Raw genomic sequence first — 19,039 nt, 5'->3', positions numbered from 1 at the left:
AAAAAGCAATGGAGAAAGGACGATCTCTGTTGCAATTTTTTAAGATATCTCGCAATGTTAAACTCGTTTAACATAGCGAGATTACAGCAACGGAGCTCTTCCATTCTCCGTTGCTACCTAACACAAAAAAAAATCAAGACTTGTACTAATGGAAAAAGTACGGGCGACCGGACCTTTTTCCATTAGTATAAGTCGGATTTACAACGGGCACGCTGGCCAAACAGTGTGCACGTTTTGGAATATTAATGTGAGGTCATTGTATAATTGCTCTTTTAAGAAAATCTTCTGTTTTATTTTGATTCAAAGTCTTTGACTTGACATACTATTAAACTTCTTATTTCTACCAAAAGAGTGAACTTAAAAGTGCCACACTGTTGTAACAGCACAAGAAAAAAGAGGAAAAGCTCATATTCACACCTTCTATCAAATTAATGGTGTTAAAATTTACAGGTTTCAGTTTATTGTTTTTAACATATTACATGTCTCTGCCTTTTTCAAATTATTTATTCAATATAAATATTGTAAACACTTCCACATTATTCAATTATACTTTATTTTCTGTAACTAACCAACACTAAATATACTAGCGGGTCTATATTAGAACACGGAACATTTAAAATGTCGAGTGTTCTAATATCGACCCGTTTTCAGCGAACGCTGAAAATATCGAAGAAACAGAAAAACAAATTTCTTCCTAGGGAAAAAATTTGGTTGTCCGTTTCTGTTGCTTCAGTATTTTCAGCACTCTGGTGGAAAGTTACGGGTCAGGTTCAGGTAAGTGTGCGATTGTGTGGACGTGAGGGTTAGGGCGGGTTAGGTGAGTTAGGGTTAGGGCGCGGGTCAGGTAAGTGTGCAATTGTGTGGATGTGAGGGTTAGGGCGTGGATGAGGTGACTGTGCGATAGTGACGGACCTTAGAGTTAGGGTTTGGGTTAAGGTAAGTGGATAGTTAATGGTGTATGTGTAGGGTTAGGTGTAAGACTTTAGGTGTATGTGTGTGGATTGCTGCTTGTTTGGTGTGCTTGTGTTGTGTGTATGTGTTTTGGAACAGCAAATTTTTTCCTTAGGAAAAAATTTGCTGTTCTGAATGTTCAATGTTTAGTATTTTTGATTGGTAGAGTTCGATATTAGAACACTCAACATTTTGAATGTTCGGTGTTCTAATATGGACCCATACTAGCTTTTCTCCAAGTTTTATTACATTTATACAAGTCCTGCTGAAAATATAATTTCTTCACATCCTTGCTTTTTTGTTGCTTTTCATCCACCTTTGCCCCTCTCTGAGAGATTCATAATATGCCCATTGTTGTTTCTTGCTTTTTGAGCTACTTTACATTATTTTATTTAATGGTCTCCTTCAGGAATGTTCTTACCTTTCAGTACATAACATCTCACAACACTTAATTTATTTCAGCTATAGCTTATCGAGCAATTATTTAAACTTTATTTCTCAAGGTCTTACTCATTTAAAACCATGTCAGACATTCTGTTCCCTCCATTGTTTTAGGCTATTAATTGCTAAGTCTCTACTCCCCTTCATTTCTTCCTCAGAACTTGATTTCACTCTCTTTCCTTAGTACGGTAACAACCATCCGTCTTCTAACTTGTGCGTCATATATAATATATACTCATACATTGTATATTGAACATGCTATATTTTATTTGACATATATATATATATATATATATATATATATATATATATATATACACACACACACACACACACACACACACACACACACACACACACACACACACACACACATTGGGGGGTGTAGTTTAGGTAAATATTGTTTTCTGCAAAGAGTTATTCATTGCAGTTATAAATATCCATGTGTACTGTTTAAAATGTATAAAGTATGTGGGGGGTGTGACCCCTCCACCCCCCTAACTATACATACTAACTCCAGGATTGCACTACAGTGGGGAAAAGGGCATATACCTTTGACTTTAATGTGTCAGTGTTATGAGTTTCAGTCAAATGAGTTTTCAGTCTTTTAAACTTTCAGTGTTTTGGTGTCAGTCAAATGAAATTGAAGTCATATGAAGTCGACCCATATATATATATATATATATATATATATATATATATATATATATATATATATACAGTGAATATAAAAATTTTACACACCCCTGTTAAAATGCCAGATTTTTGTGATATAAAAAATTAGACTACAATAAATCATTTCAAAAATTTTCCCACCTTTAATGTGACCTATAACCCGTACCATTCAATCGAAAAACAAACAAATCTGTTAGGGGAAAAACTATAAAAAATAAAAAAACGTACAATACGCTGGTTGCATACGTGTGCACACTCTTAAACTAATACTTTGTTGTATGTTGTTGTTGTGTCTTTCGGCTTTTCCCGGTTAGGGGTCGCCACAGCGGAACTCCGGTCTGCTAATGATTGGCAGTAGATTTTTACATGCTGAGTTGCCGGCCCTGACGAACAACCTTCAATGAAGGCACGCCCATTCACGGATGTCTCCACACAGAAGACGCTCTAGCTGAGAATCGAACAGGACAACGTCTTACTGTGAGGCGACAACGCTACCACAGCACCACCACCACTGCAGTTAATACTTTGTTGTATGTGCACACCCTTAAACTAATACTTTGCTGAAGTACCTTTTGATTTAATTACAGCATTCAGTCTTTTTGGGTAGGAGTCTATCAGCATGACACATCTTGATTTGCTAATATTTGCCCACTCTTCCTTGCAAAAGCACTCTAAATCTGTCAGATCTGTCAGATTGCGAAGGCATCTCTTGTGCACAGCCCTTTTCAGGTCACCCCACAGATTTTCTATTGGATTTAGGTCTGGGTTATGGCTGGGCCATTCCAAAACTTTAATTTTCTTCTTCTGAAGCCATTCTTTTGTTGATTTGGATGTATGCTTGGGGTCACTGTCTTGTTGAAAGGTGTAATTCCTCTTCATCTTCTGCTTTGTAGCAGATGCCTGAAGGTTTTGGGCCAAAAGTAGCTGGTATTTGGAACTGTTCATAATTCACTCCACCTTGACTAAAGCCCCAGTTCCAGCTGAAGAAAAGCAACCTCAAAGCCTGATACTGCCACCACCATGCTTCACCATGGGAATGGTGTTCTTTTCGTGATGCGAAGTGTTGTTTTGCGCCAAACTTACCTTTTGGAATTGTGGCCAAAAAGTTCAACCTTGGTCTCATCAGACCATAACACATTTTCCCACATGCTTTTGGGAGACTTGATGAATTGTTTTCCATATTTTAGCCAGGCCTGAATGTTTTTCTGTATAAGAAAAGGCTTCCATCTTGCAACCCTACTCCATAATCCAGACATATGGAGAATACAGGAGATTGTTGTCATATGTAGTACAAAACCATACTTGCCAGAAATTCCTACAGATCCTTCAGTGTTTCTGTAGGTCTCTTGGCAGCCTCCCTGACCAGTTTTCATCTTGTCTTTTCATCAATTTTGGAGGGACGTCCAGTTCTTTGCAACGTCACTGTTGTCACATATTTTCTCCAATTTTGGATGACTGTCTTCACTGTGTTCCATGGTATATCCAATGCTGTGGAAATTTTTTTGTACCCTTCTCCTGACTGATAACTTTCAACAATGAGATCCCTTTGATGCTTTGTAAGCTCTCTGTCAACCATGAAGTTTGCTGTAGCAGGCAACTGAGTAAATGTCAGGAAAATCCTACTAGGACAACTGAACTTTATTTGGGGTTAATCAGAGTCTCTTTAATTGATGGCAGGTGTGTACCCAAGAAGACTGAATGCTGTAATTAAATCAAAAGGTGCTTCAACAAAGTATTAGTTTAAGGGTGTGCACACACAACAAAGTATTACTTTAAGGGTGTGCACACTTATGCAACCAGCGTATTGTATGTTTTTTTTTATTTTTTATATTTTCCCCTAACAGATTTGTTTGTTTTTCAATTGAATGGTACAGGTTATAGGTCACATTAAAGGTGGGAAAAGTTTTGAAAAGATTTATTCTGGTCTCATTTTTTTATATCACAAAACTCTGGCATTTTAACAGGAGTGTGTAAACTTTTTATATCCAATGTACATGTGCACACACACATACACACACACACACACACACATATATATATATATATATATATATATATATATATATATATATATATATATATATATATATATATGGATCATATCTAATGGCCGAATTAACATTAGGCCGATTCACACATTGCCGACACCAATTTGCCGAATTTACACATTGCCAAAATTTCAAATGGCCGATTTACACTTTGCCGAATAAGAAAACAGCTCTATATTATACATGCACAGCATATTTGAAGTGTAGCATCCCCCGTACAAATCAAACCATGGTAGAGTTGAGAAGGAATGCACCCGGAACCTTAGGCAGCGTTGTACTGAAACATCACAAACAGGAATGGATGTTCTTGGTATAGCTGGCTTTATTTACTTCTCAGGAAGCAATAACAACACAGTAGTGATTGGGTATGTAACTTGAAACATGCTCTGCAATTTAAGACAAAACCTGTTAGTGCTGTCTTTACTAACCATGAAGAACTAGTAAATTATGTACAGCAACAGCATTCAGGATATCTAGGCAAGGTAGAAATGTATTACATTACCACTATTGCATCTTCACTAAATATGTTAAATTGTGTTGGCTAGAATTGCATTTGTTTACTGTGGATTTGTGTTGATTACACTGTTTCTGTTTCACTTTCCGTAGTGATGATATCTTAGATTGCAAGCGCAATGTTTGTTGGAAGTGTTTAAAATACGGGTTTAGTGGTGTGCTAGTGAAGTCTGATAGTTTCATCAGCAGTATCTGGTTCGGCAAATTGTAAATCGGCTGTTTGAAGTGTCAGCAATGTATAAATTCGGCAAATTGGTGTCGGCAATGTGTGAATCGGCCTAATATTAATTCAACCATTAGATATGAATATATATATATATATCTATATATATATATATATATATATATATATATATATATATATATATATATATATATATATATATATATTATATATGGTATACATGGATTTGGTCGTACTGCCAAATGTCGAACACATGTTCGAAAGCAGAACGTCATTTCCATATAATTGCGAATGCAATTATGTCAAAATGCCAAACATCCCCCCCTTTTTGACCCATGGTAGCACTTGTTTAGGTGGTAGAGCAGTCAGAAATGTCAAATTCCGAATTTTGCACGACATTCCCACCGTTCGACACTTAAATCTTCGACATATAAGTTCGAAGAAAACCCTGTTCGACATATGGTTGTACAACCAATTCCATGTAAACATATATATATATATATATATATATATATATATATATATATATATATATATATATATATATATATATATATATTTTTTTTTTTTTTTTTTTGAATTTGGTAGACTTTATATATCCTCTGAGTTGTCTGTTTAGTTTGATGAGAGTGCTTTTATCCTGCTGGATGCTGCACATCCTAATTTTTGCCATGCTTTTCTTCCTCCTGTTATATAGCCAATTGATTTTGTGATTACACCAGGGTGGTTTGTTTTTTTTGAGTTAGTTCTGTACTTCCTCCTGGTGAGTACAGCTGCCTCTATGCAGCTATTAACATGCTTGTATATGGTTTCTGTGAACAGTTCTGCATATGCAGCAGTGTTTTCAGGGTTTATGGGGGCTTGAAATTTTGCCAGGTTATCACTTAATAGCAGAAGGTTAGCCTTAGAGAAGTTTCTGAATATTAGGTTTAGCTGGGGGTCCAGGTTTTATTTTTATTTCCAAGAAGATTTTGTGGCCAGACCTTACCAGGGAAGACACTACAGTAGGAGGTGTGCAATGCTCTCCCAGATTATTGAGGACTAGGTCCAGTATGGTTGCACCCATGGTTGGTGTACTGATTATCTGTTCCAGGGAGTTTGTGTTTACAAAATTCAGGAATCTCGGTGCATGTACTTATGGTACCATATAGGATTCCCAGTTAATAATGAGCTAATTAAAGTCACCCATGAATGTGGTATTAGGTTGAATGGTTAGTGTTTCTAATAAGTTTAAATACATGGTATGGGTTTCCTGGGTCATAGAGGGAGACCTATAGCTTGCAAGGAAGTGGTATTGTATTTTGCCTATGGTGATTTGAACATGGAGCAGCTCAAGTGCATGTTTGACCAGCCCTGAAGTATACTTATTTTTGATGCAAACAGAGAAACCTCCACCTTTAGTCCTTGCCTGTGAAGTAGCTGGTCTAAATGTGTGGAAGGCATTATAACCTTGCAGTGTTGGTGTGCTCTCTGCAGCTTTAAACCATGTCTCAGTGACCACACAGACATCAGCATTTTCAAGGGTGAAGAGAGTTTCTAGGGAGTGGAGTTGTTTTGTTTAAACTCCTAGCATTGAGCAGTAATACCTTTAAATTTTCTTGGTTTTGATTTCCTTTGTTGGAAGTACTTTCAGTTTGGCATTGCCTAAAAAAGGCAGTATGGGGGAAGATAATGTTTTAGCTAATATTTGAAAGCCAAGAGGGGAGACATGCAGACCATCCTTGGCAAAGCAGCATGGTCTGTTGACCATCTCTTTCCATGCTGACAAATATTGCACCCCCTTAGAACGACACCATAAACAAAGCCAATTAAGTCAATCATCTTTTGGTTGTACTGTGGCATCATCCTTGGAGAAGGTAAAATGCTGCTCAGTGCATGGCTCATACCAGCTTGAGATACATATTCTGAGAGCATCATGATGTTTCTATTCATGTAGTCTAGGGAGGTACGTCTCAGGTCATTTACTCCCACATGGACTATGACTAAGTCATATTGCTACTTGTAGTCCAATGACCTGAGTGTATGTGTAATGTGGCAGATCCTAGCCCCTAATAAGCAACTTGACTGTAACTTTCTCCTTACTCAGCCTGGTGAGACGGACATTGGTGTGTCTCATGATGGAGTCTCCAATGACTAGCATGTTGGATTGTGTGGCAGCTTGCCTTATGGGCTTAGTGGTAGAGGCTCCATGAGATATAGCTCTATGTGTTGATGTGAGTATTGTTTTGAAAGAGTACATTTGGGGTTGCTGAGGGTATTTGTTATGTGTACTTCATCTAGAAGGTCTTTGTGGTTTAGGAAGGTTACATTTAAGTCCCTAAGCATATGTGGGTCAATATGTGTGTTTTGAATTGTATGTGATGGGTGTAGTGTGTGTACTACTGACAACTTTATTGACATTAGGAGTATTTCTGTGTGAGAGCTTTGCCTCTAGTGACATTGTGTAAATACGCCTCTCACATACCATATCATTTTTTTTGCGTGTTGTTTAGGTTATGTCTGAAAATGGATCATAACTCATCCCATCTCCCTAGTTAACAAAATTATAAAAAAAAACTATAAATATACATTAAAATAATAAAGCATATTCTCAATTCATAGTAGCTACAACAGTACCATTTCCTGTAATTTCTGTTATTATTCATTATCATTATCATTATGTCCATCATGTAGTGTGTGTGTGTGTGTGTGTGTGTGTGTGTGTGTGTGTGTGTGTGTGTGTGTGTGTGTGTGTGTGCGTGTGTGTGCGTGCGTGCATGCGTGTGTGTGTGTGTGTGTGTGTGTGTGTGTGTGTGTGCGTGCGTGTGTGTGTGTGTGTGTGTGTGTGTGTGTGTGTGTGTGTGTGTGTGTGTGTTTGTGTGTGTGCGTGTGTGTGTGTGGGGGGGGGGGGCTAGCCACTCAGCAATGTAAACATTGGCTCAAGATGATGACCACTGTTGATGTAACACCCCTACCCACTGTGCAGAAAATAGGAAAAAGGGGAATATGGATTGATAGCTGGATGGTTGGATCGATGGATAGATGGAGTGTTCCTTCAATAAAGTTTCTTCTTTCTGCACTTTTATCATATTCAGCACCACCATTATTGGCAATTTAAATAGAGTAGCCTGAAATATTGAAAAGGGGCAGGAATCATCCCCTAGTTGTAAGAAAGTGGAGAATGCTAATCAAAGTATATCTACTTCAGTCATTTCATCTGTTGGAATATTCACATACCTGACATGTTGCTGGACATGTTCAAAAAATAAGAACCTTTGTTGCCCTCTCCAAACTCACATCTTCTCTGGCACCTGGTTTTCTCCATTTACCACTTTCAGTTACATTTGTCTGGAATTCTAAAATGTTATATTATCTTCTCTCATGTAAGTACACTGCAGAATGATGTAATGTGTTTGATCAAGATGCAGATAATCAAATCCTTTTTAACCTGTATTGCACTGAAATATATTACATTAATGTGTGTGGACTAATGACCATCTGTATCCTGCTAACTTTTAACAGTGCTTATGAATATGTTTGCTTCACTTATACTGCTTGCAATTTATGGCTTTGTAGGGTCTATATTATATAAGCAAACGCTCAACATTGCAAACGCTATATAATCAACCCAAATTCCACAAAAAGACAAAATACTGAACAAACAGATCAGTGATTTTTTTTCCCAGGGAAAAAAATTGCTGATCCATTAAAAAAAAAAAAAGCACAAAATAAAGTGGGTAGCTTTACCCCCACACCCCCAATGTGGGCACACCCCCCTTACTTAAATATACCAACTCCGAGATCGCACCACAGTAGAGGAAATGGCTGAGTCCTGAAAACGGCCCAGTGATTTTTTTTCCCTAGGAAAAAAAAATCGCTGTTCCATGCTTTCGGAATTTTGCCATTTCGCTGAAACAAATTTGATTAAGCAGCGTTCGCTGACTTAATAGGAACCCGCTTTGTATATGGGCCATGCAAGGCTGCAAACAGTGGGATAATGAAATTAAACTTTTTGTCCACTGTTGTGCAATGTTGTATTTTAGTATATTTAAAGTAATAGGAGTGTGGGGCATGCCTAGTCTCAAATGCAAAAAAAATTAAGAAGTAATCTGTGCAAGCTGAGAAACTATGTTTTATTAATATAATAAAAACAAACATGTTTCTAGCATTCATGCCCTTCTTCAGGTTTAAGTTGAAGAACACAGATTCAAAAAAATTAAGCTTTATATAGTATGAAACACTAATAAATGATCAAGACCTAATAACGTAATTGCAGACTTGATCAAGTACTATCCAGCCTAAAGCAATTGGAAGCATTCCTCCTGTTTTATTTCTGAAGTTTGCAAGCATGATTTTAAAAAAAATGTTAAAATAAAGTGCCTCATGAAAAAATACATTAGGAAAATCATTCCTTAGCTTATTAAGGCCTCTTGTTCAAAGAAACAGTTTGTAATGCAAACTTATGTTTTAAACCAATATTCTTAATCTCATTTAATTTACATTGCCATTTTGCTTCTTTGACACATAGTTCATTGCATTCAAGAGACTGAGTTCTCAGAATAGTACTAAATTCTGCTTTTAGACATCTTTGCTCTGAATGTTCTCATTTTTCTATTCCCTATTGTCTAGTCTTAATGACATTCTCTACCAAAGAATTAAACATTTCTCTTGTGCTATTCAATGATCTTTTCTCAGCATTTAATTTTGGATCAAGGTTTCAGTTGTCTGATACCTTTCTTCTATGCCTCTCATGATGTAATTTCCAGTCTTTCTTATTAGTCTCTTTTGCTGCACCTCTGCTCCAAATTTGGAATAGTTATCATACCTTCTTGTCTTATCGGAACATGTATATCAACTTCCTCACCATGCATGGCATATGCTAGTCCCTTTGGAATTTCAATTATACATGTAGACAGTAAAAGTATTCTTTCCCTTTGAAATTTCTGTTACCTCATTGCTGAAAATAGAGGCATCCATGCCACTTATGGGAAAAGTTGCAGTACACAAATTCAATAACTTTGGTTTTAGTTGTGCTAACTGTGGAAGTTTATGTTTACTGACATTAAAAAAAGATTTGAATATGTGAGTAGGTTTTATAGGTTCATAGGTAAGTACTAAGCTATCTGCTCAAGGGCATTTATAAGCCTAGCCAGAATGTGTTGGCTTTCGGCACCCCTTTAGATTAGTTCCGTGTGCCTCTGTCCAGCAGAGCCATTAGTTCCCTGCACCACTGTCCAGCAGAGCCACTGCAGTGATCTCTGGGGTAATTTTTTTGTTTCCCATCCACCCATCAAGGTTTCTCTTGAAGAGTGTTAGTGAGGGGCTCTGCCTGAAGTAGATTGGAATCCTGTTCCAAAGCATGGGGAGTCTCTGGGATAGGAATCTATCCCTCCAGCATGTCCTATTTATCATTGTGGTGAGGTTTATATCTCTAGAGCGTGTAGCACTCCAGGATTTTCTTTTTTAGGTGGAGCATGTCCATCAATTCTGGGTTGGACATGGCCTTGTATGTTAGGGAGAGATCACCTCTGAGTAAGCTGTATGCAACCGAGTACAGCTGGAGTTTCTTGAGTCGGGCTGCATAGGGCATCTATTTGAGGCCAGTAATCCTCTTGGTGAGGTACTTTTTTGGTCTTTCCAGCTGTTGCAGGTGTTTTGTAAGGTGCATCCCAAATGGGGCATTGCATTCTATGATGGGTCTAATGAGTGATGAGTAGAGAGGCACAATAACCTCTTTTGTTCTAGATGCGAACCCTTTTGTGATTTGGTGGGCCACACATAGAAGATTTTCTAACCACCTTGGCAATATGATTATCAAAGAAGAGATTACTATCTACTTGGGTCCCCAGATCCCTAATTACATTTTCTGTATTTAGGGGACTACCACCTATGTGGTAGTTCATGGGTACTTTGTTTTTTCCAAAGGGGATGACTATGCACTTTTTGGCATTTAGCTTGAGGCCATGATTTTGACACCAGGTATCCGTCTCAGTGTAACTCATGTGGAGGGTGTCTGTATCAGCCGGAGAATAAGTTATGGCCCCTAGTTTGCAGTCATCTGTGAACTTGGTCATCCATAGTCCTCCTATGCTTGCCTGTACCTCTGAGAAGTATATACCGAACAGGAGGGGTCCTAGGACTGAGCCCTGGGGGATGCCACTTGTAACTGGTTTAGAGTTGGACGTAGAGCGTGCAACTCTCACCATCTTGGTTCTATCCATGAGCCAGCTGGCAACCCATCTCATGACATAGGGGTTTATGTTCAAGCTGGTGAGCTTGTCTATAATACTAGAATGGGGAATGGTGTTGAAAGCCTTTGCGAGGTCTAGGTAGGCTGTGTGGACCTCCATTCCCTCGTCTAATGCCTTGGTAACCATCTCAAAGAAGTCCACCAGGTTTAGGAGGCATGATCTGCCTTTAACAAAGCGAAACTGGGTAGGGTCCAAGGTTTGGAGGTTCCCAATGTCTCTGTTAATGAGTTCCATTATGATGCATTCCATAGTCTTGCAGACCAGGCTAGTCAGGCTTATAGGGTGATAGTTCCCGGGGTCCATTGTGGCTCCACCTTTGTGGAGCAGGATAACTGTTGCTGTGTTCCACTCTGTGGGTGCGTAGCCTGTAGAGAGGCTGAGTTTGAACAGTGTGTTTAGGTGACAGGTTAGTTCATTTTGGAGCTCTTGTAAGACACAGCCTGGGACACCATTTGGTCCCATTGAAGCTGTGTTTTTGACTTTGGATAGGGCTGATGTAACCTGTGTGTCGGTGATTGACAGGGCCCTGCATTCTTCTGGTATGGTTATGGGCCCTTTAGGGGGTGGGGGGGGGGTGAAGTTTGCACTAAACCTGTCTGCCAGAATGTTGGCAATATCAGTCAGTTCAGTGTATTTTGTGCCATTCTGCACTAACTCAGAGCAGATCTGAGAGTTTCCACTTAGGTTCTTGACATAGCTAAAGAACGCTTTGTGATTAAGTTTGCACTAAACCTGTCTGCCAGAATGTTGGCAATATCAGTCAGTTCAGTGTATTTTGTGCCATTCTGCACTAACTTAGAGCAGATCTGAGAGTTTCCACTTAGTTCTTGACATAGCTAAAGAACGCTTTGTGATTATCTTTGGTGTCATTGGCAATTTTTCTTTCAAAACTAGCCTTGGATGATTTAATGAGGGATCATAGTTTCTTGCTGATACTGATCAGGGATGTCTTCCCTTCCTGGGATTTTACTCTTTTCTGTACTAGTTTCCTCTTTCTTTTGTATAGCTTGTTTATGGCAGGGGTCCACCACACTGGTTTCCTTTTCTTGGAGGAGTGAGTCTTGGTTTTACTTGGGATAGCATGATCCATGCATTCCTGCAGATGCTTATAGTGTGCCTTTGTAAAGGTTTCAGCAGCTTGGACAGCATTGTCCTTTAGCATGGGGGCTGTGAACCTTTCCACCTCAGTCTTAAGTAACGTGAAGTTTGCTTTTGAAAAGTTTTTCACGGTAGTTTCCTTGATTGGGGGTGGGGGCGGAATGTGGATATCCAGAGTGATTAGTCTATGGTCTGATCTAACCATCGAGGGGTTGACCTCCAGTGTGGAACAACGGTCGTCCATGTTGGTGATGACCAGGTCCAATATGTTGTTCCCTCTGTTGGGGGTGTTGACCAGTTGATCCAGGGCATTTTGAGTTTATAAATTCAAGGAAGCGTTGGGCAAGGGAGTTAGTACTTGAGTAGTTCTCCCAGTTTATGTTTGGGTACTTGAAATCACCCAGTATTAGGGTGTTTGGTAGGACCTTCATGTTTCCCAGTGTCTCCAGAAATGCGGAATGGGGTACCTGGGCCATGGTGGGTGATCTGTAGCAAGCTACAATTTGGATTCCAGTTTTGCCCATTGTTAGTTGCACATGGATGATCTCTGATGCATCGTGCTGCACCACTAACCTGGAGGTGTGGGTATCCTTGATGAATATGGATACACCCCCACCTTTTGTGTTTCGGTCCTGGTGCTGTGGCCAAAAGGTATGGTATGAGTTATAGTCTAGTAGTGCTGGGGTGCTCTCAGGAGCCTCATACTTGGTTTCTGTTACTGCACAGGTGTCGATGTTCTCCATACTGAGGAGTGCTTCGAGTGCATGCATTTTAAGGTTTAGACTTCTGGCGTTGAGTAGCATTACCCTCAGTTTTTGGTTACTTATGCTATTTATGGTTGTGGGTTTGTCTTTTGAGCCTTGCCTAAAAAGGCACTATGGGGGCGGCAAGAGCCTTGGCCAATATTCGAAAGTCTAAGGGTGACAGGTGCAAGCCATCTCTTGCGAAGCAACGTGGCTTGTTGAGCATGTCATCCCAGGAGGACAGATACTGGATCCCCATTGAATGACACCAGAAACTTAGCGAATTGTTGAAATTGATCATTTTTTTCTTTATACTGTGGCATCATTCTTGGTGAGGGCAGGATGCTACTCAGGGTCAGGGTCATACTGGCCTGGGCTACATGATCAGAGAGCTCTTCCATGTCTCTTTTCATGTAGTCCAGGGAGGTACGTCTCAGGTCATTCACACCAATATGGATAATGACAGAGTTGTATTTGTACTTGTTCCAGAGTGATCTGAATGCTTCTGTTATGTGGCGAATCCTGGCCCCCGACAGGCAGCTAACTGTAACCTTCTCCTTGTCCAGCCGAGTTAGTGGGACATCAGTGTGCCTGACTATAGAGTCACCTATTACTAGTGTGTTGGGTATGTTATTTTGCATTAAGGGCTATGATTGCGTGGCACACTGATTATTTGAAGTATGTGTTTCATGGTTGGTGATGGGGTGTGGAGGTTGCTTGGATTTCTGCTTTGGAGGTCTCTGTTGCTTTTGCAGATTTTTATTTAGAGCCTCCGAGTATGTTTTCATGTATTCATGTGTGTTATTTGCCAGTGTTGGTTTATTAGGTCTATGTTAGACTGGTGGTGTCTTGCAAGTATTACCCTTCTCCTCTTCACTGTCGGTTCCAGTCTTGGGTTGGGAGAGTTTTGCCTCCAGTTTGGCTGTATAACTGCATCTCTCGCATATATTAGTGTTTGGTGGTAGAAGATTGTTGTCTGTGTACATAATGCAGTTGTAACATTGCCTCAAAATGCTCATATTCACCAGTTGGACTGGAGAGTACACTGGAAACTGCCCTTTGGACATGCCTGAATAGGTAGAGTAAGCTGTTTTTCTGATTGGCTGGTGGGGACAAATAGAGAGCCTTGTCCTTCTGGACAGTATAGGGGGGGTCTTGTGCTAGGGTTAATTAGTGTGTGCTATGAGTTTTAAGCAAGTGCTTGGCTGTGAAATGAATGGTTTGAGTGCTAAAGTTGAAGGTTTGTCTAGTTCCAAGGGAAAAATTGAACAGTAGACTTTGTGGAGCCGAGAATAGTTTAACTCTAGCTAAATGGCGCTGCCCGGTGCACAAAACCGCACAAATGCGTTTTTTTATAGCAGGGAAGTGAAAGAGATAGAAATTAGCCAAAAATGGCCAATAAACTACTAACTTCTGGGCTCAAAACACTCCTCCAGGGACAGATAGGCTGCTCAAAGCTCCCCTCTCTCACAGGTGAACAGAGAAACTTCCTTCTATCCAAGTAAGGTATGGGCAACACAAAACTTGTAACTCAGCCCTGGATTCTGCAATAACCTGAAAACTGGACTATACTAGTTCAGAAAGGCAGGTAACAAGTATATATATATATATATATATATATATATATATATATATATATATATATATATATATATATATATATATATATATCTATATATATCTATATATATATATATATATCTATATATATATATATATATATATATATATATATATACGGTTCATACGTTCATACTAGGCTATCTGCCCTGGGGCATTTGTAAGCCTAGCCCGATTCTGAATGGCTTACGCCACCCCTTGATTTGAGTATACTGTGCCCTTTTTAAGGTTTAGTTTACTGTGCCTCTGTCTAATAGTGACACAGGAGTAATCCCTGGGACAAACCTACGATCCCCCATCCACTTATCGAGATTCCTCTTGAAGAGATTCAGTGAGGTGCTCTGCCTCACATGAACTGGAATTCTATTCCAGAGCGAAGGGAGCCTCTGGGTTATGAACCTGTCCCTCCAGCAAGTTCTATTTATTTCTGTGCTGAGGTTCAAGTCCCTCGAGCGTGTGGCTCTAAGGGATTTAGATTTACTGAGGTGGAGCATGTCCATTAATTCTGGATTTGACATAGCTTTGTATGTCAGGCATAGATCGCCTCAAGTAGGCGGTATGCAACTGAGTAGAGCTGGAGGTTTTTTTAACCGAGCAGCATATGGCATCTGTTTGAGACCCTTGATCCTCTTGGTGAGATACTTTTGGGGTCTTTCTAATTGCTGCAGGTGTCGGGTAAGGTACATCCCAAAAGGGGCATTGTATTCTATGATGGGCCTGATGAGGGATGAATAAAGGCACGATTACCTCTCTTGATCTAGATGTGAAACCCTTCGTGATGAGGTGGGCTATGTAGAAGGTCTTTCTAACCACTTTGGCAATGTGGTTTTCAAAGGAGAGATTGCTATTAACTTGGGTCCCCAGGTCCCTAATAACTTTCTCTGTACTTAATGGGTTTCCGCCTATGTGGTAATTTGTGGGCACATTGTTTTGCCAAAGGGTATGACTATACATTTTTTGGCATTTAGCTTTAAACCATGGCGCTGGCACCAGTTATCTGTCTCTGTGAGACCTTTTTGAAGGATGTTTGTGTCAGCTGGAGAGTTGATTATGGCGCCCAGTTTGCAGTCGTCTGCGAACTTGGTGAGCCATAGTCCTCCCACGTTTGCCTGTACCTCGGAAAAGTATATACCGAACAAGAGTGGTCCCAGGACAGAACCCTGTGGGATGCCACTTGTGACCAGTTTCGAGTCGGACATGGCTCCAGCAACTCTCACTCTGTGGGCTCTGTCTTTGAGCCAGTTTGCGACCCATCTTGTGACATAGGGGTTTATATTTAAGCTGGATAGCTTATCTATGATGCCCGAGTGGGGTATTGTGTCAAATGCCTTTGCAAGGTCCAGATAGGCTGTGGTGACTACCTTCCCTTCATCTATGGCTTTGGTGACTGTTTCAAAGAAGTCAACCAGGTTCAAAAGGCAGGATCTGCCCTTGACAAAGCCGAATTGGGTAGGATCTAGTGTCTGTAGGTCCCCAATGTCTTTGTTTATGAGCTCCATGATGATCCTCTCCATAGCCTTGCAGACTAAGCTAGTCAGGCTTATGGGGTGACAGTTTCCAGGGTCCGTAGAGGCTCCACCTTTGTGGAGTGGGACCACTGTTGTTGTACGCCATTCTGTGGGCACATATCCTGTAGTGAGGCTGAGATTGTATAGCTGTTTTATTTGAGGGATTAGTTCCTATTGGAGTTCATGTAGGACGCAACCTGGGACGCCATCTGGTCCCATGGAAGCAGTGTTTTTTGCTTTGGAGAGGGCGGCCTTCACCTGAGCATCTCAGATGTTTGGGAGGCAGCCCTCTGCTGGGATAGATACTTGCTCTTTTGGGGGGGAGAGGTTGGAAAAGTTTGCACTGAACCTGTCTGCCAGGATATTGGCGATGTCTGTGGGTTCAGTGTATTTTTTGTCATTTAGAATCAACTCAGAACAAGTCTGGGAGTTGCATCCCAGGTTTCTAACATAACTGAAAAAAGCCTTATGATTGTCTTTGGTGTCCTGTGCAATTTTTCTCTCGAAGCTGGCCTTGGAGGATTTTATGAGGGATCGTAATTTTTTGCTAGTACTGATCAGAGATGCCTTCCCTATTAGGGATTTTGCTCTGTCATGTAGTAGCTTCCTCCTTCTGTTGTACAGTTTATTTATGGCAGGGGTCCACCAGACCGGACACCTGCCTTTGGATGATTGGGTCTTGGTTTTGTTTGGGATAGCATGATCCATGATTTCCTGGAGATGTCCGTAGAATGCATTTATATAGGATTCTGCAGTTTGGGCCGTAGTTTCCACTGGTCCTGGGGCCTTGAAGGATATATATATTTTTTTTTCAGAAAATAGAGTAGATACAATCAAAACAACACTTTAAATGCACAGAAAAGGCTATCACACTTTAGTGTGTAGCCTACAACAGTTAAATAGATTATTTAAACACAAAAATGACTTAATTCAAGTGCAGGCAGCAAATAAATACAATATGTAGCAATAACAAACTTTTTAAATTACAGATTCGCTAAAATAACTGGTGTTTTAGGCAGAATTAGTTAAGACAGCAAGAAAAGCAGAAAAATGATAATCAATCACTCCAAAGTCTCTCTTTTGTCTCTCTGCTGCTGTAGACTCTGCAGAACATCTGGAAGGCACTTGCTGAGCGGAATACAAGTGCAAAAACTGCGCAAATGCGGTTTTTATAGCAGGGAAGTGAAAGAGATAGAAATTAGCCCAAAATGGCCAATAAACTACTAACTTCTGGCCTCAAACCACTCCTCCAGGGACAGATAGGCTGCTCAAAGCTCCCCTCTCTCACAGGTGAACAGAGAAACTTCCTTCTATCCAAGTAAGGTATAGGCAACACAGAAACTTGTAACCCAGCCCTGGATTCAGCAATAACCTGAAAACTGGACTATACTAGTTCAGAAAGGCGGGAAACAAGTATATATTTTTTTTTTCAGAAAATAGAGCAGATACAATCAAATCAACACTTTACTCAATTAACCAGTTAAAAAGCTCAAAACTGAGCCCTGTTCCAACAGTCTTCAATCAGACAAGTTCTAACTGCACAGTCCTGCCACTAGGGTACAGAGAAACCTTCTCCAAAAAAGATGGCCTGGATCAGTGCACAAGTTATACAAACAAAGCTAGATCCAGCCGGCCTGAATCTAGTCTATGCTACAGCAAACAAGGCATACCGATTTCAGAAAGAAACAGTTCAAGTAAGCATGCACAATAAGGCTTTAACCAGAAATTCCCAGCTCAAAAGGGCAGAATCTAGCCTCTCTTCCCACAAGATTGCAGACCACAAACCTTCTTAACGTAAAATAACTGGCCTGAAGCCCAAGTGCTTAACCCAGAACTAATACACTTTTAGAATAACAGACCCTGAGCCTTCAATCAGCAGTTCCCAACTCAGAAGGATGCACGCTACCTGTCCTGCCACAACAGTACAGACCACAAACCTTCTTAATGTAAAACAACTGGTTTGAAGCCTAAGTGCTTAAACCAAGGGCCTTAGAATAACAGTTACAATTTAATCAGGTTACTAACAAGCAGTAATAAAGGCAGCAGAATAAATTCAATTGAGTACTTTTAAGAAGAGGCAAAAGAGTTTAATGCATGTTGATAACATATTTAAATGTCAGTAAAATCAAGAGATAACTTTTCTTATACGTTGACTGGCCACTAATATTCAAAAAGTAGCACCCAGATTGGTCAGTGCAACCAGCGTGCCAGTTCTAAATCCAAGCATACACCAATGGAAAAAGATCCGGTGGCCCAGACTTTTTCCCATTAATATATACCATAAGAATTTCACTTTCTTTCCCTTAAACAAAAAAAAAAACTTGCAAAACTGAACACTTGAAACGAACGACAGAGATGGAATAGACAAAAATAAAAGCATAATCAGGTATGTTATGAAAAAATAGAGCAACGTACCTGATTATCCTTTTACTGTCTATGTCTCATCTCTCCTGTACCTTCAAACTGTCCCGGTAACCTTAAAAAAAAAAGCAACGGAGATCTTCCTTTCTCCGTTGCTTCCTATATACAGCACCTGTCACACAGCACTGATGTAATGCATAAATGTGTATACAAATGAACAATACATGTGTACAGTACATCAAAAAAAGCAGAGGGATATCCTCAGAAAGCAGAAGAACACCAAGGAGCCATCATAAAATGACTTTATTTAAGAAATAACCAACTCCGTGGTGTGATATATTGAAGATTTACCCACGGCTGTCTTTGTTTAATCACTTGGACTTCATCTTTGTGGTTAAACCACACCAACTGTGGGTAAATCTTCAATATACCACAGTCACGTCATCGGTTATTGCTACAATATACAGCAGGTTCAATGGGACAAATGGAAACTACTGCTTTAAAATGTAATGCTGCTGGTTTGTGGAGTCTCTAGACTGGCTATGACGATAAACACATTAAAATCAACCTAAATATAAAATTAAGTTATGGACAAAAGTTATTTACACACTTGTAAAGCTACTAAATAATAATTGTTTTGTACTTATAAGTCTTGGTCATCAATTGA

At 39.8% G+C, this 19,039-nt stretch overlaps 1 protein-coding gene across 1 annotated transcript in view; it reads right to left on the bottom strand.

The window, feature by feature from the left end:
* The window catches only part of LOC122797805 (protein HEG-like), a 1,359,008-nt gene that overhangs the window by 1,127,981 nt on the left and 211,988 nt on the right, over positions 1-19,039 (bottom strand). The gene's annotated exons all lie outside the window — the stretch shown is intronic.

Source organism: Protopterus annectens, chromosome 3.part1 (assembly GCF_019279795.1).
Source record: "Protopterus annectens isolate FY-2018-M chromosome 3.part1, PAN1.0, whole genome shotgun sequence".
In the NCBI taxonomy this organism is placed as follows: domain Eukaryota; kingdom Metazoa; phylum Chordata; order Ceratodontiformes; family Protopteridae; genus Protopterus; species Protopterus annectens.
This window is presented reverse-complemented; position numbering and strand designations above follow the sequence as displayed.